This window comes from Hevea brasiliensis, chromosome 9, assembly GCF_030052815.1.
Source record: "Hevea brasiliensis isolate MT/VB/25A 57/8 chromosome 9, ASM3005281v1, whole genome shotgun sequence".
Taxonomy (NCBI): Eukaryota; Viridiplantae; Streptophyta; class Magnoliopsida; order Malpighiales; family Euphorbiaceae; genus Hevea; species Hevea brasiliensis.
The window spans coordinates 96,570,076-96,592,814 of NC_079501.1; the positions used below are offsets into that span (position 1 = coordinate 96,570,076).

Sequence of the window (22,739 nt, forward strand, 5' to 3'; positions counted from 1 at the left end):
ATTAAATTTTAAATCTAAAAATGAAATTAAATTTTTAAAAAATTGATGGTCAAAATTAAAATCAAATTATAAATTAGAACTAAAATAAAAGTGGAAGCTAATAAAAAAAACTTAAATGAGGTAGGGAATTAAAAGTAAAATTAAAATAAAATTGAAAATTAAATTATAATTAAAGTAATAGTGAAAACAAGAATCCAATTGATAAAATTGTATTTAATTATTTATTTTTTTAATTAATTAAATTTTTATTTATCATTATTTTTATAGGGCCAAACAAAATATACCGTCTTAAAAAAAAAAAAGATTTCTTTGGCCCGGACAAAATATAGTGTCTACAGATGCCTACCAAAAGCTTTATCAAGATTGAACTATAAGCTTTCATCCTCATTCAACTTTCAGAGATTATGGGTTTCTAATACTCTTATCTAATTTCTTTTTATAATTTTAGTGAGAATATGCTATTTATAGCTATATTAATAGGCCAAAATGGAAGATTCTGGAAATGAGTATCTGTCAATCTTATCAGTCTATATTATCCATGATATTGTTTAACCATTTACTCATTAATGGCAGATGTCGGCTGTCCCTCCCCCCTACATGGGTTTTCAATCTTTGCTTTCTTCTTTAGCCAACATGATCATAATTGACCCGAATCTTGATCCTTGCCTCAGTGGTTGAAATTAAACTGTACAAAATTTGTCTTATTTAGTTTAACTAATTCTTGATCTAATGGTGGGGGAATTAAATCTTTAAAAAAAAAATAAGGGCCAGGATTTAATGGTACTAACATTTGTCTTTATTTCTTTAACAAACCCTAAATATAATGGTCCAAAATTAATTTCCAAAATATTTAATGGCTAAGATTAATTTGGGACTATTTTATCTTATTACTTTTTGATTTAAGGGTCTACATTTGCTTTTACAAGTTAAAAGGACTAGATTAAAATGTATAAAAATTAATTTAGCCAACTCTTATTTGCAAGGGTGGAAAATTAAATCCTAAGAAAATAGATTGCTAAAATCACTTTGTACCATTTTGTCATTTTCACTTTTAATCCTAAGGTCTAAATTAATCCTTACAAAAATTAATGATCAAGATTAAAAGGTGTAAAATGTTTTAACTAATTTTTAATCCAGGGGTGGGAATCAAATCCTAAGAAAATTAAAAGTTAAAATTAAATTTGTTTTTATTCTCTTAAATGTATTGGCAAAGAAATAAAATTAAAAAGAAAATAAAGTGTAGAGTTTAATTAAAACAATTTTTCTCTCTTTCTTTAATTTTTAAAATTAAATTTTCAATCTAAAAATTAAATTAAATTTTTAAAAAATTGATGGTCAAAATTAAAATCAAATTACAAATTAGAACTAAAATAAAAGTGGAATTTAATTAAAAAAACTTAAATGAGCTAGGGAATTAAAAGTAAAATTAAAATAAAATTGAAAATTAAATTAGAATTAAAGTAATAGTGAAAACAAGAATCCAATTGACAAAATTGTATTTAATTATTTATTATTTTAATTAATTAAATTTTTATTTATCATTTTTTTAAGCCAAACAAAAAATATTGTCCTAAAAAAAGATTTTATTGACCTGAACAAAATATAGTGTATGACACCCCTTACCCGTCTACAGTATAGCCTAGCAAGAAGTACTACATTCGGTGCCGGAGCACCCTATCTTGTTTTATCATATCTATTGTAAACTTTTTATGTCATTTAAAACATGTATTCTATGTGTAGAATTTTTTTTTTTTTTTATATCTTATTTCTGTGGAGACCCGGACAGAGCCTCCCTTATTTTATTAGCATCTGGCGGATTCCACTAATCACCTGTTAACATGTTCATATTCATTTTACACATTTCCATATCATATTCTCATGTATCATATCATTTACAATTATTTATGAGATCTCAAAATGAAGTATTATCTATTGCATTCATATAGAAATTCATAGATAATAAATTACAAGTTTTCATTTCAATCTCAAAGTTTAATTACAAGTCCAAAATGAAATACATCATAAACTAGTAATTACATCATGACTAAACATAATGAACCAAAATACTAGTCTATACATGGGCCCTACCAAAATACAACAGACCGGTGAGGTGACTCTGGACAATGGCAGATCTGATCAAAGCTCACAGTGTACTCTGTATCTTCTTTGCGTGTGGTCGATCTCCAGTACCAACGCGATGAAAAACCAACGCGCTAAGCATAACGCTTAGTGGTGCATAATTTATAATAACAATAATTTAATAATTTGAAATAATATATGCAACTCATAATTTCTGGGTATTTTGCATTTTTATTGCTCTTTGGAAATAATTAACATTATTGGGATCTTTTATGATTACTTATTGTATTTTAAGTCTTAATTATTTATTTTTTTTTAATTGCCCAAGAAAAACTATAACAAATTATAAAAGCTGGATGTACGGGTGTATACTGGTTAGACGACCATATGTCTATCCAAGATATCGTCTGTCGTGCACGAGGCGGTACCGTCGCACGAGGCCATTGTCGAGCTTGTAAAGCCAGAAATAAAGTAGGCATATAGCCTGTAGAACAATCATACCAGACATATATTGTCAGTTCATGATTTTCTCGGTAGGCAGTACTGCTATCTGTAGTCCCTAATTGGTATACCAATTTATCCAACTAAATAAATAAGTCTAGGTATACTATGGGCAATTAAACATTTTTAATTAATTTAGCACTATTCATTATTTCTATTTTCTAGTACTGTTCATTAGTACTATTAATTTCATATTAATAGGAAATTAGTCCCAATTTACATATTCATATCATTTTTAATATTTAATTATCCTTATGAGGATTTTAATTTTCATAGATAGCATTTTTCCCATGAACCTTTCTTTAGGTTCATGTTGATGTATTATATTTATCTAGGAATTTGACTATGTTAGGATGTCTATTTAGTCACACTTCCTTCATAACAATTGCTCCTCTATGTTTAAACTTGAATTTCAGTTTTTGAATCACTGAATTTGGGGTTATAGAACTCAAGTTATGGTCAAAATACCAAAGGAATAGTATTTTGGGACATTTTCTGGGTTGGCAGTTTCAGTGACCCAACTTGTGCTAACAATTTGAATTGGTTAAAGGCAAAACTGGGTTAAGTAGTCTTCATGAAAAGTGTAGCCCTATGTCTAAACTTTCCATGGTTAAAATTTTAGGTCATTTGGACCAGTATAGAGAGAGTTATGACCAAATGAATACGTACTGTTCATTTGGTCATTTTCTGGGTTGGGTTGCAGGGAAATCCGAATTTGGGCAGTATTTAGGTCAAGTTTTGGATAGAATTTGGGCATGGTTTCTTCATGGAAAATGGGCTATTTTGGGTCTAGTTTCACCTCCAATTGGCCTCATACCAATTGGGGTCACACAATTTTATTTATGGCCTAAAATGTACACTGCCCTCAACAAACACAACCTGCAGAAAATTGACACTTCCAAAACTCAATCTCCTCCAACTTCCTTACTTCAATTTGCATGCAATACACTTCTATAAGCAACAATCTCATCCCAATAGATCAATTTCAACATTTTACACAAAGTCCTCAACATTTACACAAACCCTAGTTTTCAAAGTTTCAAATTTACACAAACACTACACAATCAAACACCCAAACATTTCAACTAATTACACATTCTCATAGAATCATTTTTCATCACTTAAAAGCAATAAATTTCAAGTTCCATGGCTGCCAAAAATTCAAGGGTTCTTTCCTCTAGATTTTCTTTTTGTTTTAATGGTATTTATGCTTAGCTAAACATGCTTTTCATGTTTAATAAAGAGAAGAAGAGGGATTAGTGCACTAACCGTTTTGGGTGTCTTGCCAAACTTCAATTTCTCTTCTTCACAGGGGTAGCTAAAGCTTCCTTAGGGTGTAGGGAGTTTTTTTGTAAAGGAGCTATAAGTTTTGGTGTGTGGAAGCTTGGAAAATCAAGCTTGAAAGCTTGACAAAAATGGTGGAGAGGAGCACAAGGGTGGACGGCAAGAGAGAGGGAGAGTGGGGAAGAAGATGGAGAGAAAAGTAGGTGGGTTTTGTCTCTTGTGCTTTATATATTTATATTTTTATTGTACTTAATTTTGTTTTAAATTTTCATAAGCTTATTTTTTCTTTTCTTTAAATGCCATAAGTCTTTTTATTTTCCTTTCTTTTCTTTTCTTTCCTTTTCTTTTCTTGCCCTTTCCATTTTCCAAATTCAAATTCATAAAATTAATTTATGTTAATTATTCTATTTCCAAATTTTAATTTGACATTTAAGTCAAAATTCACCTCTAGGGGTAAAATGACCAAAATGCCTTTCATGGTACTCATCGGGTTATTTTTATTATTTTATACCAATTTATAAATTCTCTAAACTTTAATTTATTTTTCTCAAAATTTTTCCTATATATTTTTTTATTTATTTCATTAATTTATGCCTCTTTACTATAATTTAAGTGTAGTTCCAGACATTTTGACTGTCCGAACAGATATGAGTCGTCGGAACAGTAAATTGTACGGACTACCTATGGTGAGGGCGTTACATAGTGTCTACAGAGGGCTACCAAAAGTTTCATCAAGATTGAACTATGAGCTTTCATCCTCATTCAACTTTCAGAGATTATGGGTTTCTAAAATAAGGGCTGGGATTTAATGGTACTAACATTTATCTTTATTTCTTTAACAAACCTCCAATCTAATGGTCCAAAATTAATTCCTAAAATATTTAATGGCTAAGATTAATTTGGGACTATTTTGTCTTATTACTTTTTGATCTAAGAGTCTAGATTTGCTTTCAGAAATTAAAAGGCTTAGATTAAAATATACAAAAATTACTTTAGCCAACTCCTAATCCAAGGGTGGAAAATTAAATCCTAAGAAAATAAACACTTTGTACCATTTTGTCATTTTCACTTTTAATCCTAAGGTCTAAATTAATTCTTACAAAAATTAATGATCAAGATTAAAATGTGTAAAATGCTTTAACTAATTTTTAATCCAGAGGTGGGTATCCAATCCTAAGAAAAATTAAAAGTTAAAATTAAATTTGATTTAATTCTCTTAAATATAATGGCTAATAAATAAAATTAAAAAGAAGGATTAATTAAAACAATTTTACTCTTTTTCTTTAATTTTTAAAATTAAATTCTAAATCTAAAAATGAAATTAAATTTTTATAAAATTGATGGTCAAAATTAAAATTAAAATACAAATTAGAACTAAAAAAAGCGGAATTTAATTAAAAAAAAACATAAATGAGCTTGGGAATTAAAAGTAAAATTAAAACAAAATTGAAAATTAAATTAGAATTAAAGTAATAGTGAAAACAACAATCTACTCGATAAAATTGTATTTAATTATTTATTTTTTTAATTAATTAAATTTTTATTTATTATTATTTTTATAGGGCAAAACAAAATGTAGCGTCTTAAAAAAAAGATTTTATTGACCCAGACAAAATATAGTGTCTACAGAGGGCTACCAAAAGCTTCATCAAGATTGAACTATAAGCTTTCATTCTCATTCAACTTTCAGATATTATGGGTTTCTGATACTCTTATCTAATTTCTTTTATAATTTTAGTGAGAATATGCTATTTACAGCTGTATTAATAGGCCAAAATGGAAGGTTCTGGAAATGAGTTCTGTCAATCTTATCAGTCTATATTATACATGGCATTGTTTAACCATTTCCTTATTATTGGCATATGTTGACTGTCCCTCCTTCCCTACATGGGTTTTCAATTTTTGCTTTCCTTCTTTAGCCATCATGATCATAATTGACCCTAATCTTGATCCTTGCCCAGATTTATCTTGTATTAGATCAAAATGTTGTTGCATCTCTAGCCATGTATTTTTGTTTGAACTTATTCGCATTATAACAACAACCAAGTCTTAATTTTAAATTAATTAGAATAGGCTATATGAATTATTTTTCATCATTTTCATCATTTAACTCTATTGTACACTAAGTCCACTCAGTGGCGGATTTAGGAAAAAAAAAATTCGGGATGTATATAGGCAAATTATATGATATATTTGGTATATTAAAAAATAGTATGCTGAAAACTCATACAAAAGCAATTAAATTTTAAATTTAGAAAGATAAGACTCATAGTTTTGTGAGTGAATGTGCATATGCACTATAAACACACAATAATATGATCAATTTATAGAGGTCGATTGATTTTCTATTGGTAAAAATAGGTTCTCCATTAAAAAAAGGTTTCAATACCTAAATTTATTAGGGGTCAATTTAAACCAATAAATAAATGTATAAAGGTGACTTAAGAAAAACGAGGGGTCAATTGACCCCTCTTTTATAGGAATAGATCAGCTACCGAGTCCATCTTAATATTCAAAATTTGTAAATCTTGTGATACTACTTCCTTCTACGTCATCTTAGTCCTCTTCCTTTCCCTTTTGTTCCATTCCCCTATTAATTTAGCACACTTCTACTTGAGTCAATTTACTCACATTGAAATTAAATTTTCTTCTGCAACAATTTTAAAAGTGTAGTATCCCAATTTGTCATGGACGCAAGAACACCAATAATAAATAAGTGGTTTTTTGTTGTTAATTTCCTAGGTTGAATTGGAAGTATATAACTATAATTAAGGGTTTATTAAAAAGGATATAATCTAAATTATGGTAAGATAATAATTAATAATAATAATGATTTCATATGTAGGTTGGTGGAAGTGCAACGTGCAATTGAGCTCTGCCTTCATCACTCTCTGTTGGGCATTTTCATCGGCTCGTGAATAGGCTCGGTCACAAGTTTGGTTCTGGTTCGAATCGGCCTAGAGTTAGAATTGTGAATTCGCAAGGTTCCAATCCAGCTCTAGTTTAATTCTAACAGTTCAATTTTTTTTTTTAAATAAAAAGATGATTCAGCCTGGAACCATCTGATTCGGTTCTGATTCAATTCCAGTCCGATTAAATTGAAGTTTGAATCAAAGATGAATTTAACCGATTGCAATTCAATTATGGTTTGGTTCAAATTGGTCCAATTCTGATCCAAGTTCGATTCTGAAACGGCCTTTGCTGGGTCTATATGTTTGGCATGTGTGATGTTGTGAGACACTATACAAAGTTGTCATTTTTTTTTTCTCATATATGTGGAAAAAAAAGGGACGAAACAAAATAACTTTGTTGGTGAAGGACTAATTTAACATAGAAAGATTACTAATTTATACTCTATATAAATATGGGAAGGGGGGAACATTGGCTTTGCCAAACATGCCCTTCATTTTTCAAATTAATTATAATTATGTTTTTATTATTTAAATTAATTCTAATGTTTCAATAAATTTAAAATTTTTAATTTTAGAGTTCACTAAATTTAAAATTCTTAGTCTTACTTATATTTAACTTCAATTAAATATAAATTTTTTATAATATGTAATTAACTAAAATAAGAAAATAATAAGAAAAAATAAAAAATAAATAAATAAAAGTATTTGTATTAAATAATATGACAATAAAAATTTCAAGATATCAATATAATAAAAATGAAAATTTTATAATGATAATGCACCATATTAACAAAAACAAATTTCAAAATTGTTCTATTTTCTAATTTTATAAACAATTTTCTTTCACTTTAATCTTGCTATTCAGTTTCATTATGCAAGTTAATATTATTTTAATTATGAAAAATTAAAATAAAATATATGCAAATCCAACTTACTCTTTTTAAAAAGTAAAATGATGGAGTTTGAACAAATTTAACAATGAAACTAATTTACATTTATTATAAATTTATTTTGATTTTTAAACATTTTCACTTGTTTGTATTTTTAAAACTTATTATTATATCTTTTTTTACTATATTACATTTCATATTATAATTAAGTTAACACTATATATGTTAATAATATAACACATAACTTTCATAAAAAGGAAATGATTAGATTAAAAAAATAATTTTTAAATTGATAAATATTTTTATTTATATAATTAATTAAAATGACATTAAAATTAATATTTTATTTAAATAATTAAATATAATATTTATAATACTATGATAATATTATATAATATATAAAAAATTAATAAAAAATTATATAAAAAAATTAAATCATGAGTATCTATATCGAGTATGGTAACAGGCAACACTTTGTAAAAAAAAATAGTAAAATAATAAAGAAGAAACAAACCAAAGGGCTTATTCTTTTTTCCCTTCTAACAGAAAAAAAATTTTTTCTTTTCAAGGGTACAGTAGAGGTTCAGCTATGAATTGAAATATAATTAAAATTGAATTAATCTAATTTAAAATTAAAATAAAAAAAAAAGCAAAATTGAGGACCCTTCAATCCAACTCCAATCCTCTTGGTCTTGAAACTAGAACTGGACAGTGCCCACCATAGGCGGAGAGCAATGGCAGAGATTATGCTTGACTCTATTCGGGATTATGGTTAAAAATTTGATCTAAAATCACTTTAAATAAAAAAAAATATATATTTTTTAAAAAATTTAAAAATTTTATTTTACTGTTTTGAGATTCTTATAATTAAAATGTTTGCAGTTAAGAAAAAAGAGAGAAAAGTGATAAGAGAAGAAAAAAAAGGTCAATTTCTTTATTTTATTTAAAAAAAAAAGAAAGAAAAAATAAAAATTCAATTCCCTTATTTTTGTAAGAAGCGAAAAGAAAAAGAAAAATCTTGCAAAGATTTGTGTGAAAAATATTTAAATAGCATTTTAAACCATTTTAAAATTGGAGGGAATAGAGTGAAAAGCAATATTTTTTTTTCCTATTTTTCTACTATGCACTTTTTCGTACAAATTAATTCTTAATTTTATTTTATTGTAATTTTATAAAATATTGTAACTATAAGGATGGGAATTATGATTCAAATTGTGAATCTTGTAATCCCTTCAATCAAAATAAGGTAACTCCCTATTCTATTTTTTTTTTCACTTTATTGAGCATATTGATTCATCATGATGAACAGCACTACAACGCACACTTTTTTGTTATAAAATTTTTATTTTTTTATATTTAATTTATTCACTTATTATAATTATTATGGCATTATAAGAGTCTATTTGACATTATTGTTTGAGCTTATATTAAGAAAAATATTATTTAAAAGATTAATATTTATGAAGAATCTTTAATTAATGTATATTTTGTATTGAGTAGAGGGAGAGAAAAATGATAGGGGAAGGGGGAAAAAAAGATGATTCCCTTCTTTTGTTGGAAGGACAAAACAAAAAGAAAAAAGGAAAAATTAAAAGTGCATTCCGCTCTGTTTTGTAAGAAAGAAAAATATGAAAAGAAAAAAAAATTTATTTGGATTTGTATAGAAAGCCATTTCATTTTCCACTCAAATTGAGCGAAAAATAATAGAAATAGTATTAATTTTTCCCATTTTCCCTCTATATCCTTTATTCCTCAAATAATTATTCTTTATTTATTCAATATTGGCATAATTATAAAAATGTAATAATTGGAACTAATTATATAAAAAAAAAGTAAAAAATTAAGGTTTTGTGAGATGTAAAATTGTAATTCGAGCCGGTGCATGAATTTGTTTTCTCACAACAAATGAATGTGAATAGGCTCGGTCATCAGTTTGGTTCTAATTCGAATTGACTCGGAATTAACATTGTGAATTCCCAAGGTTCTAATCCGATTCTAGTTTAAATCTAACAGTTCATTTTTTAAAAATTTTTTATTTTTAAAATAAAAAAGGCGATTCAATCTGAAACCGTCCAGTTCAGTTCTAATTCAATTCCAATACAATTCAATTTAGGTTTGAGTCAAAGACGAATTTAACTGATTCCAATTCAATTATAGTTAGGTTTAAATTGATCCAATTCTAATCTAGGACTGATTCTAAATCGGCCCTTGGCTATGTCTATATCTGTGGCATGTGTAATGTTGTGAGACACTATACACAGTTGTTAGATTTTTTTTTTTTCTCATATATGAGAAAAAAGTAAGGGACGAAACAAATTAACTTTGTTGGTGAAAGACTAATTGGACATAGAAAAATTACTAATCTATATCATATATAAATGTGGAAAGGGGAGAACATTGGCTTTTCCAAAAATGCCATTCATTCTTTAAATAAATTATAATTATGTTTTTATTATTTAAATTAATTTTAATATTTGTATAGATTTAAAATTCTTAATTTTAGAATTCACTACATTTAAAATTCTTAATACTACTTATACTTAACTTCAATTAAACATAAAATTTTTATTAGATGTAATTAACTAAAATAAGAAAATAATAATTAAAAAAAGGGAAACATTTTAAATAAAATTAATTGTATTAAACAATATGACAATATAAAATTTCAAGATATCAATATAATGAAAATGAAAATTTTATAATGATAATGCACCATATTAACAAAAATACATTTCAAAAATTATTCTATTTTCTAATTTTATAAATAATTTTCTTTCATTTTAATCTAGCTATTTAATTTCATTATACAAATTAACATTATTTTAAATTATAAAAATTAAAATAAAATATATGCAAATCAAACTTAAAAAAAAAAAAGAAAATTTATGGAGTTTGAACAAATTTAATTAGATGAACTAATTTACTTTTATTATTAATTTATTTTAATTTTTAGATATTTTCACTCATTTATATTTTTAAAACTTATTATTATATCTTTTTTTTACATTACATTTCATATTATAATTAAGTAAACATTATATGTTAATAATATAACACATAACTTTCATAAAAATATGATTGAATTAAAAAAATAATTCTTAAATTGATAAATATTTTTATTTATATAATTAATCAAAATGACATTAAAATTAATGTTTTATTTAAGTTACTAAATATAATTTTTATAATACTGTGATAATATTATATTGTATATAAAAATTAATAAAAAATTATATAAAAAATTAAATCACAAGTCTATATAACAAGTATAATAACGTGCAATACACTTTGTAATAAAAACTAGTAAAATAATAAAGAAATAGAAAAAAAACCAAAAAGCTTATTCTTTTTTTCCCTTTGAACAGACAAAGAAAATTCTTTTCAAGTGGGTGAACCTCTGAATTGAAATCGAATCAAAATTGAATTATATTAACTTTAATTGAATTTAAATTGAGTTGGAATCAAGTTGGAATTAGATTGTAACTAATAAGTTCACTTTCGAACCAAAATTAAAATTTCCTTTCTTAAAAAAATTTATTTCCAAATTTGATCAAAACTGGACTAAATTGAAAAAAAAAAAAAGTCATGTTACTGAGCCGGTTGTGTGCCTCTGTCTGCATTTGAAAGAAAAAAATCAAAGTGCCTGAGAGGGTGAGCAGGTGTATGCGTGGGTTACCCCCACACATGAGTCGCATACACGTAGTCCTCCTCATAGAGGGCTAGTCCTTCGAGATCCCACATCAGTTGTAGATAGCGTGTATGTGTGGCTCATATGGGTTAGTATACTTTGGTAAAATTGTCATGGTTTTACCAAGGGGTATGTCCTATCACTAAGCCATGTGTGTGCGTCTGTCTTCCTTTCAAAGAAAAAAAAAGAAAAAAAAACCTCTGGTACTCTTGGTCTTGAAACTAGAACGGGACAGTGGCCACCTTAGGCAGAGAGAAATGGCGGATATTATGCTTGACTCTATTTGGGATTATCGTTAAAAAGTTGATCTAAAATCACTCTAAATAAAAATATATATATATTTTTTAAATATTATTTAAAAAGTAATTAAAAATTTTTTTTACTGTTTTGAGATTCTTATAATTAAACTGTTTTGCAGTTAGAAAAAGACACAGAAAAATGGTAAGAGAAGGAAAAAAAAAAGTTAATTCCTTTATTTTATTGGATGAAAAAAAAAAGTTTCTCTTGTTTTTATAAAAAGGGAAATGAAAAAGGAAAATTTAGCGAGAATTTATGTGGAAAATGCTTAAATACCATTTTGAATCATTTTAAAATTTAGTGGAATAGAGTGAAAAGCAATATTAATTTTTTAATTTTTCTTTTATTCCCTTTTTCCGTACAAATTAATTCTTAATTTTATTTTATTGTAAACTTATAAAATATTGTGACTACAGGGATGGGAATTACGCTTCAAATTGCGATTCTAGTAATCCCTTCAATCAAAAAAAGGTAACTCCCTATTCTATTATCAGATTTTTTTTTTTTTTTAAACTTCATTGAGTATATTGATTCATTATGATGAACAATATTACATTGCATACTTTTTTGTTATAAAATTTTTATGTTTTTTTATATTTATTTTATTCACTTATTATAATTATTATGGCATTATAAGAGTCTATTTGACATTATTGTTTGAGCGTATATGAAGAAAAATATTATTTAAAAGATTAATATTTATGAAGAATCTTTAATTAATGTATATTTTGTATTAAGTAGAGGGAGAGAAAAATCATAGGGGAAGGGGGAAAAAAAGATGATTCTCTTGTTTTGTTGGAAGGACAAAAAGAAAAGAAAAAAGGAAAAATTAAAAGTGCATTTCACCCTGTTTTGTAAGCAAGAAAAATATGAAAAGAAAAAAAATTATTTGAATTTGTATAGAAAGCCATTTCATTTTCCACTCAAATTGAGTGAAAAATAATGTAAAATAATATTAATTTTTCCTATTTTCCCTCTATACCCTTTATTCTTCAAATAATTATTCTTTTGCGTACTGCTTCGAAATCTATACCATTAATTTGAAGTGTCGTTGTGTGGTGTCTGGCATGGGGATAAAGATTTCAACGACGAATTGGCATTGACAACTAGCATCACTTGAAAGTAATGAAATTGCTATTGACAATTAGCATCACATAAAGGAACCTTCATGGCAAGGTCTTGGAATTAATTCAATGATATTGTGATACCGAAGTGTTGTTAAGATTATAAGATTTCGAGTTTAAATTTAAATTGGAACTAATTATATAAAAAAAAGTAAAAAATTAAGGTTTTGTGAGATGTAAAATTGTAATTCAAGCCAGTGCATGAATTTGTTTTCTCACAACAAATGTATGTGAATAGGCTCGGTCATCAGTTTGGTTCTAGTTCGAATTGACTCAGAATTAACACTGTGAATTCCCAAGGTTCTAATCCGGTTCTAGTTTAAATCTAACAGTTTATTTTTTAAAAAATTTTTATTTTTTAAAATAAAAAGGGCGATTCAATCTGAAACCGTCCAGTTCAGTTCTAATTCAATTCCAATACAATTCAATTTAGGTTTGAGTCAAAGACGAATTTAACCGATTCCAATTCAATTATGGTTAGGTTTAAATTGGTCCAATTCTAATCTAGATCTGATTCTAAATCGGCCCTTGGCTATGTCTATATCTATGGCATGTGTAATGTTGTGAGACATTATACACAGTTGTTAGATTTTTTTTTTTTTCCTCATATATGAGAAAAAAGTGATGGACGAAACAAATTAACTTTGTTGGTGAAAGACTAATTTGACATAGAAAAATTACTAATCTATATCATATATAAATGTGGAAAGAGGGGAACATTGGCTTTTCCAAAAATGCCATTTATTCTTCAAATAAATTATAATTATGTTTTTATTATTTAAATTAATTTTAATATTTGTATAAATTTAAAATTCTTAATTTTAGAATTCACTACATTTAAAATTCTTAGTCCTACTTATACTTAACTTCAATTAAATATAAAATTTTTATTAGATGTAATTAACTAAAATAAGAAAATAATAAGTAAAAAAAAGGGAAACATTTTAAATAAAATTAATTGTATTAAACAATATGACAATATAAAATTTCAAGATATCAATATAATGAAAATGAAAATTTTATAATGATAATGCACCATATTAACAAAAATACATTTTAAAAATTATTCTATTTTCTAATTTTATAAATAATTTTCTTTTACTTTAATCTAGCTATTCAATTTCATTATACAAATTAACATTATTTTAAATTATAAAAATTAAAATAAAATATATGCAAATCAAACTTAAAAAAAGGAAAAATTATGGAGTTTGAACAAATTTAATTAAATGAACTAATTTACATTTATTATTAATTTATTTTAATTTTTAGATATTTTCACTCATTTATATTTTTAAAACTTATTATTATATCTTTTTTTTTATATTTTATTTCATATTATAATTAAGTAAACATTATATGTATAATGATCGGGCTCCAACCACTAGAGGAATTGTCCGCTTTGGCCATAAGCCTCACGGTTTTGTCCCATAGGTAGAATGGAGAACTTTCTAGGAGGTCACCCATCCTAGGATTTCTCTCAAGCGAGCACGCTTAACCCTGGAGTTCTTCCAACTCTCCAGGCCATTCCACAAAAAAGCGCCTCTAGTGATTAGTTCCTCCATCGTATATATCATTACTTTTTGAACCCAAGACCATCTCCATGCTTTGCCAATGTGGGATTTGCCTAAGGGACCTTTCTCCCCCCCTTTCGGGACTCAACATCCTCGCTGAGGTTTGCCCCACCATCGCCCAAGAGAACACGCGAGCGGCTCTGATACCAATTGTAACGATCGGGCTCCAACCACTAGAGGAATTGTCCGCTTTGGCCATAAGCCTCACGATTTTTAGCATCAGCCCTTGATGTGGAGAGAGTCAGAAATGAAGAGCAGTCCAGAAAGGATAGGCAACGCAAGAGGGGTTCTGGGTCTGGTAAGTCCGGTTCAGCAGATACGGGTAGTAAGAGGCCCAAGGAGTCTCAGGGTCAAACTCAGGGTTGGGGCAAGAAACAGAAGTCTCGATTTGCTCCAAGGAGAAGAGGAGGACAATCTGGTGCATCAGTGGGTAGTTCACCTGGTGCAGCTACACGGGGATCAGCCCCACCACCTGGTTGTGTACATTGTGGTAGACCCCACAGAGGAGAGTGCAGATTGTTGACAGGTGGATGTTTCACATGTGGGTCTATGGATCACTTCCTGAAGGATTGTCCACAGAGGAACACTAGTGCTCCCACTACTCCACCTCAGATGGAGAGGTCTGCCCCAGCAGCACATAGGGGTAAAAGACCTGCGAGGCCTGATATAGCTGGTACATCATAGAGGCCTATTGCAGAGACAGTGCAGAGGTAGGAGACTAGGGTAGCACCACGTGCTTATGCTATGAGAGCTCGAGATGAGCCAGAACCAGCTGATGTCATTAGAGGTACATTTTCTTTTTATGACCTGCTAGTATGTGCATTGATTGATCTGGGTTCCACACATTCATATGTGTGTATCACACCACCAGTTGATAGAGGGGTACAAGTAGAGGAGCTAGAGGAGGACATACAAGTCACAAACCCTTTAGGCCATAGTGTCATGGTGAAAAAGGTCTGCAAGGGTTGTCCTCTGAAGAAACAAGGGTATGAGTTTTTAGTTGACTTGATTGAGCTACCATTCCATGAGTTTGATGTGATATTGGGTATGGACTGGTTATCACGTCATCAGGCGATGGTAGATTGTCGGCAAAAGAGCATGTCACTATAGACAGTAGATGGGGATGAGGTTACAACTGTGGGTGAAGGAACGGGTTGTCTTTCCACCATCATATCAGCCACAACAGCCAGGAGATTGATAAGAAAGGGCTGTGAGGCTTTTTTAGCACATGTGGTTGATACCAGGAAGACTAGCCCAAGCATGCAGGAGATCCCCACTGTATGTGATTTTCCGAATGTGTTTCCAGAAGAGTTGTCGGGTTTTCCACCCGATGGAGAAGTGGAGTTTGCTATAGAGGTTATGCCGGGTACTGCGCCAATGTCCATTGCTCCATATAGGATGGCACCTATTGAACTGAGAGAGTTGAAAGTTTAGTTACAGGAGCTACTAGACAAGGGCTTCATACGCCCTAGTGTGTCACCCTGGGGAGCACCAGTGATATTTGTGAAGAAGAAGGACGATACCCTTCGATTATGTATAGACTATCGACAGCTGAATAAGGTGAATGTGAAAAACAAATACCCTTTACCTAGGGTAGATGACCTGTTTGATCAGTTGAGGGGAGCTGGAGTATTCTCCAAGATAGATCTCAGATCAGGCTATCACCAGTTGAGAGTGAAGGAGACAGATGTTCCTAAAACTGCTTTCAGGACCCGGTATGGACACTATGAGTTCCTAGTGATGCCATTTGGGCTAACAAATGCACCAGCAGCTTTCATGGACCTAATGAACCGCATTTTTCATCCCTACTAGATCAGTTGGTTGTGGTCTTTATAGATGATATATTGGTGTATTCTAAGAACTGGGAGGAGCATGATGAACACTTGAGAGTAGTACTACAGACACTACGAGAAAAGCAGTTGTATGCCAAGTTATCCAAGTGTGACTTCTGGTTGGATGAGATATCCTTTCTTGGACACATTGTGTCAGCAGATGGAATCAGGGTAGATCCAAGGAAGATTGAAGCAATAGTTGAATGGAAGCCTCCCAGAAATGTAACAGAAGTCAGAAGCTTTTTGGGGTTAGCTGGATACTACAGGAGATTTGTGAAGGGATTTTCCCTTATAGCAGCCCCACTGACTAAGTTACTACATAAGAATGCAAAGTTTGACTGGAATGAAAAATGTCAAACCAGCTTTGAGAAGCTGAAGGCTATGCTTACAGAAGCTCCAGTGTTGACATAGCCAGAGTCAGAGAAAGACTATGTGATCTACAGTGATACCTCTCACAATGGGCTTGGGTGTGTTCTGATGCAGAAAGGGAAAGTAGTTGCCTATACTTGTAGACAGCTAAGGCCACATGAAAAGAACTACCCAACTCATGATCTGGAATTGGCGGCAATAATATTTGCATTGAAGATATGGAGGCATTACCTATAAGGTGATAAGTGTTACATCTACACTGATCACAAGAGTCTAAAGTACTTGCCAACTCAGAAGGAACTCATTCTGAGACAGAGGAGATGGATTGAATTCCTTAAAGACTATGACTATGTGATCGACTACCATCCTGGGAAAGCAAATATAGTGGCTGACGCCCTAAGCAGGAAGTCCATGATGGCTTTGAGAGCATTGAATGCTCGGTTGTCTTTAGCACAAGATGGGGTACTTTTGACTGAGTTGTGTGTAAAGCCAAGTTTGTTACAGCAAATACAAGAAGCACAGTTAAGGGATGAAAAGTTGCTAACTGTTATGGGAAGAACTCAAGAGGGGAAGGAGACTGATTATGAGTTGAAAGGAGATGGGTGCCTGTACTATAAAGGCAGAATATGTACTAAGAGATGAGAAACTGAAGAAGAATATCTTGAAAGAGGCGCCTTTTGGTGGAATGGCATGGAGAGTTTGAAGAACTCCAGGGTTAAGCGTGCTCGCTTGAGAGAAATCCTAAGATGGGTGACCTCCTGGGAAGTTCTCCATTCCACTTATGGGACAAAACCGTGAGGCTTATGGCCAAAGCGGACAATTCCTCTAGTGGTTGGAGCCCGATCGTTACAATATGTTAATAATATAACACATAACTTTCACAAAAATATGATTGAATTAAAAAAATAATTCTTAAATTGATAAATATTTTTATTTATATAATTAATTAAAATGACATTAAAATTACAAGGATGGGAATTATCTTTCAAATTGTGATTCTGGTAATCCCTTCAATCAAAATAAGGTAACTCCCTATTCTATTGTCAGATTTTTTTTTAATAACTTTATTTACTATATTGATTCATTATGATGAACAATATTACAGTGCACACTTTTTTGTTATAAAATTTTTTTGTTTTTTTATATTTATTTATTCACTTATTATAATTATTCTGGCATTATAAGAGTCTATTTGACATTATTGTTTGAGCTTATATTAAGAAAAATATTATTTAAAAGATTAATATTTATGAAGAATCTTTAATTAATGTATATTTTGTATTGAGTAGAGGGAGAGAAAAATGAAAGGGGAAGGGGGTAAAAAAGATGATTCCCTTATTTTGTTGGAAGGACAAAAAGAAAAGAAAAAAGGAAAAATTAAAAGTGCATTCTGCTCTGTTTTGTAAGAAAGAAAAATATGAAAAGAAAAAAAAAATTATTTGGATTTGTATAGAAAGCCATTTCATTTTCCACTCAAATTGAGTGAAAAATAATAGAAAATAGTATTAATTTTTCCCATTTTCCCTCTATATCCTTTATTCCTCAAATAATTATTCTTTATTTATTCAATATTGGAATAATTATAAAAATGTAATAATTTTCTTTCCTCAATTTTCCTTTTATCAAAACATGAAAATCACTTCCTTTCCTTTTATTTTCTTTACTTTCTATATGGATTTTACTTTCCATAAAATCCCACTCACTTTTTCTTCCATAAGTTTTCTATTTACATAGAAATAAAAGCTGGGAAAGTAAAAGTGACTGAAATTATAAGGAAAATAAAATCTCTATGGAAATGAAAATTATTTTTTTTTTCATAGAGAAAAGAAGGAAAGGAAGTAATTTATTTATTCATTTATTTTCCATGTTTGTATAAAAAGAAAATTGAGAAGAGAAAATTATTGCATTTTACAACTATGCCCAAATAAATAAATAAAATTATATTAAAAAATAACTATTTGAGGAAAAAAGGGCATAGAGAAAAAACAGGAAAAAGTAATATTGTTTTTCACTATTTTCCGTTCAATTTGAGCAGAAAGTAAAATGGCTTTCCATACAAATCCAAATAATTTTTTTTTTCTTTTCACATTATCCTTCTTACAAAACAGGGCGGAAATGCACTTTCATATTTTTTTTCCCTATCATTTTCCTCTCCTTTTTAGTCAATGCAAAATATAACTTAATTAAAGATTCTTAATAAATATTAATTTTTAAGATAATGTTTTTCTCAATATAATAAGTGAATAAATAAATATAAAAAATAACCAAACATAAAAATTTTATGACAAAAAAGTGTGCACTGTAATATTATTCATCATGATGAATCAATATACTCAATAAAGTTACAGAAAAAAAAAATCTAATAATAGAATAGGGAGTTACCTTATTTTGATTGAAGGGATTGCCAGAATCACAATTTGAAGGGTAATTCTGATCCTTGTGATTAGGCCAAAGCCCATGAATGACAAAATCAGCAGCAGGTTTTCCAATGGTTGGCTAGCAGCAACTTTGCTTTGTGTCACAGTATGAACCTGGCTACTGTATCACAAACAATCATTTCACTTTAAAAAAAAAAATATGAAGCTTAACTATTAACTGATTAATTTACCTGTTGAACAAAGTAGAAGAAATTAAAATCTTGTGAAGCACGAAGGAGAGATAGGTAGAGGGCTACCAAAAGCTTCATCAAAATTTAATTATAAGCTTTCATCCTCATTCAACTTTCAAAGCTTATGAGTTTCTAATACTCTTATCTAATTTCTTTTATAAAGGTTTTTTTTAGTGAGAATATGCTGTTTATAGCTGTATTTATTGGCCAAAATGGAAGGTTCTGGAACTGAGTATCTGTCAATCTTATCAGTCCATATTATCCATGTCATTGTTTAACCATTTCCTCATTATTGGCATATGTCGGCTGTCCCTCCTTCTCTACATGGGTTTTCAATTTTTTCCTTTCCTTCTTTAGCCATCATGATCATAATTGACCCTAATTTTGATCCTTGTCCATATTCATTTTGTATTTGATCAAAATGTCGTTGCATCTTCAGTTGTGTATTTTTGTTTGAGCTTATTCGCATTATAATAGCAACCAAGTCTTAATTTTAAATTAAATAGAATAGACTATATGAATTCTTTTTCGTCATTTTCATCATTTAACTCTATTGTACACTAAGTCCATCCAGTGGCGGATTTAAGAAAAAAAATTTTCGGGATATATATGGGCAAATTATATGACATATTTGGCATACTAAAAAATAGTATGCTGAATACTCATACAAAAGTAATTAAATTTTAAATTTAAAGAGATGAGACTCACAGTTTTGTGAGTGAATGTGCACATACACTATAAACACACAATAATTTGATCAATTTATAGAGGTCGATTGATTTCCTATTAGTAAAAATAGGTTCTCTATTAAAAAAAGTTTTCAATACTTAAATTTATTAGGGGTCAATTTAAACCAATATATAAATATATAAAGGTGACTTAAGAAAAACGAGGGGTCAATTGACCCTTCTTTTATTGGAACAGATCTGCCACCGAGTCCATCTTAATATTCAAAATTTTAAATTTTGTGAAACTACTTCCTTCTTCGTCATCTTAGTCCTCTTCCTTCCCCTTTTCACCTCTTCCCCTACTAATTTAGCACACTTCTACTTGAATCAATTTACTCACATTGAAATTAAATTTTCTTCTGCAACAATTTTAAAAGCATACCATCCCAATTTGTCATGGACACAAGAAACAACAATAATAAATAAGTGGTTTTTTGTTGTTAATTTCCTGGATTGAATTGGAAGTATATAACTATAATTAAGGGTTTATTAAAAAGGATATAATCTATATTATGGTAAGATAATATTTAATAATAATAACGATTTCATATGTAGGCTGGTGGAGGTGCAACGTGCAATTGAGCTCTGCCTTCATCACTCTCTGTTGGGCATTTTCATCAGCTCGTGAATAGGCTCGGTCACTAGTTTGGTTCTTGTTCGAATCGGCCTAGAGTCAGAATTGCAAATTCGCAAGGTTCCAATCCGGTTCTGGTTTAAATCTAATGGTTCAATTTTTTTTTTTTTAAATAAAAAGGTGATTCAGCCTGGAACCATCTGGTTCGGTTTTGATTCAATTCCAATCCAATTCAATTGAAGTTTGAATCAAAGATGAATTTAACCAATTCCAATTTAATTATGGTTTTGTTCAAATTGATCCAATTTTGATCCAGGTGCGATTCTGAATCAGCCTTTGCTAGGTCTATATGTGTGGCATATGTGATGTTGTGAGACACTATACAAAGTTGTCATTTTTTTTTTCTCATATATGTGGGAAAAAAAAGGGATGAAACAAAACAACTTTGTTGGTGAAGGACTAATTTGACATAGAAAGATTACTAATTTATACTGTATATAAATGTGGGAAGGGGGAAACATTAGCTTTGCCAAACATGCCCTTCATTCTTCAAATTAATTATAATTATGTTTTTATTATTTAAATTAATTTTAATGTTTCTATAAATTTAAAATTTTTAATTTTAGAGTTCACTAAATTTAAAATTCTTAGTCCTACTTATATTTAACTTCAATTAAATATAAATTTTTTATAAGATGTAATTAACTAAAATAAGAAAATAATAGATAAAAAATAAAAAAAATTTAAATAAAATTATTTGTATTAAACAATATAAAATTTCAAGATATCAATGTAATAAAAATGAAAATTTTATAGTGATAATGCACCATATTAAAAAAATACATTTCAAAATTGTTCTATTTTCTAATTTTATAAATAATTTTCTTTCACTTTAATCTAGCTATTCAATTTCATTATGAAAGTTAATATTATTTTAATTATGAAAAATTAAAATAAAATATATGTAAATCACTTTTTTTAAAAAAGAGTAAAATAATAGAGTTTGAACAAATTTAACACAATGAACTAATTTACATTTATTATTAATTTATTTTGATTTTTAAACATTTTCACTTATTTATATTTTTAAAACTTATTATTATATCTTTTTTTACCATATTACATTTCATAATATAATTAAGTTAACACTACATGTTAATAATATAACATATAACTTTCATAAAAAAAAATATGATTAGACTAAAAAAATAATTCTTAAATTGATAAAATTTTTATTTATATAACTAATTAAAATGAGATTAAAATTAATATTTTATTTAAATAATTAAATATAATATTTATAATACTATGATAACATTATATCATATAAAAAATTAATAAAAAATTATATAAAAAAAATTAAATTACGAATATGTATATCGAGTATAGTAACATGCAATGCACTTTGTAAAAAAAAAAAGTAAAATAATAAAGAAGAAGAAACAAATCAAAAGGCTTATTAATTTTTCCCTTTTAACAAAAAAAAAAACTTCTTTTCAAGTGAATAGTGGAGTTTCAGCTATGAATCAAAATATAATCAAAATTGAATTAATCTAATTTAAAATTAAAATTTGATTAAAAATAATTACAGTTATATTAACTGAAATTAAATTTGAATTCATTTTGAATCAAATAGGAATTGGACGCTAACCGATAAGTTCACTTTCGAACCAAAATTAGAATTTCCTCTTCTTTTTTCAAAAAAAAAAAAAAATCACTGAACTTATCAAAACCGGACTAAATTAAAAGAAAAAAAAAAAAAGAGCAAAATTGAGGACCCTTCAATCCAACTCCAATCCTCTTGGTCTTGAAACTAGAACTGGACAGTGGCCACCTTAGGCAGAGAGAAATGGCAGAGATTATGCTTGACTCAATTTGGGATTATGGTTAAAAAGTTGATCTAAAATCACTTTAAATAAAAAATACTATTTTAAATATTATTAAAAAAATGTAATTTAAAAAATTATTTTACTGTTTTGAGATTCTTGTTATTAAAATATTCTGCAGTTAGGAAAAGAGAGAGAAAAATGATAAGAAAAGAAAAAAAAGTCAATTTTTTTTATTTTATTGAAAAAAAAAAGAAAAAAGAAAAATTCAATTTCCTTGTTTTTGTAAGAAACGGAAAAAACAAGGAAAATACTAAAATAGCATTTTAAACCATTTTAAAATTGAGGGGAATAGAGTGAAAAGTAAACCATTTTCTTCTACGCACTTTTTCATACAAATTAATTCTTAATTTTATTTTATTGTAATTTTATAAAATATTGTAACTATAAGGA

General features: G+C 28.4%; 1 protein-coding gene and 1 pseudogene across 1 annotated transcript in view; both read right to left on the reverse strand.

Moving 5' to 3' along the window:
* LOC131183449 (extracellular ribonuclease LE-like) overlaps positions 1-19,266 on the reverse strand; it is a 32,399-nt pseudogene extending 13,133 nt beyond the window's left edge.
* LOC131183450 (ribonuclease 3-like) overlaps positions 1-22,739 on the reverse strand; it is a 42,671-nt gene that overhangs the window by 18,903 nt on the left and 1,029 nt on the right. The window lies entirely within an intron of this gene.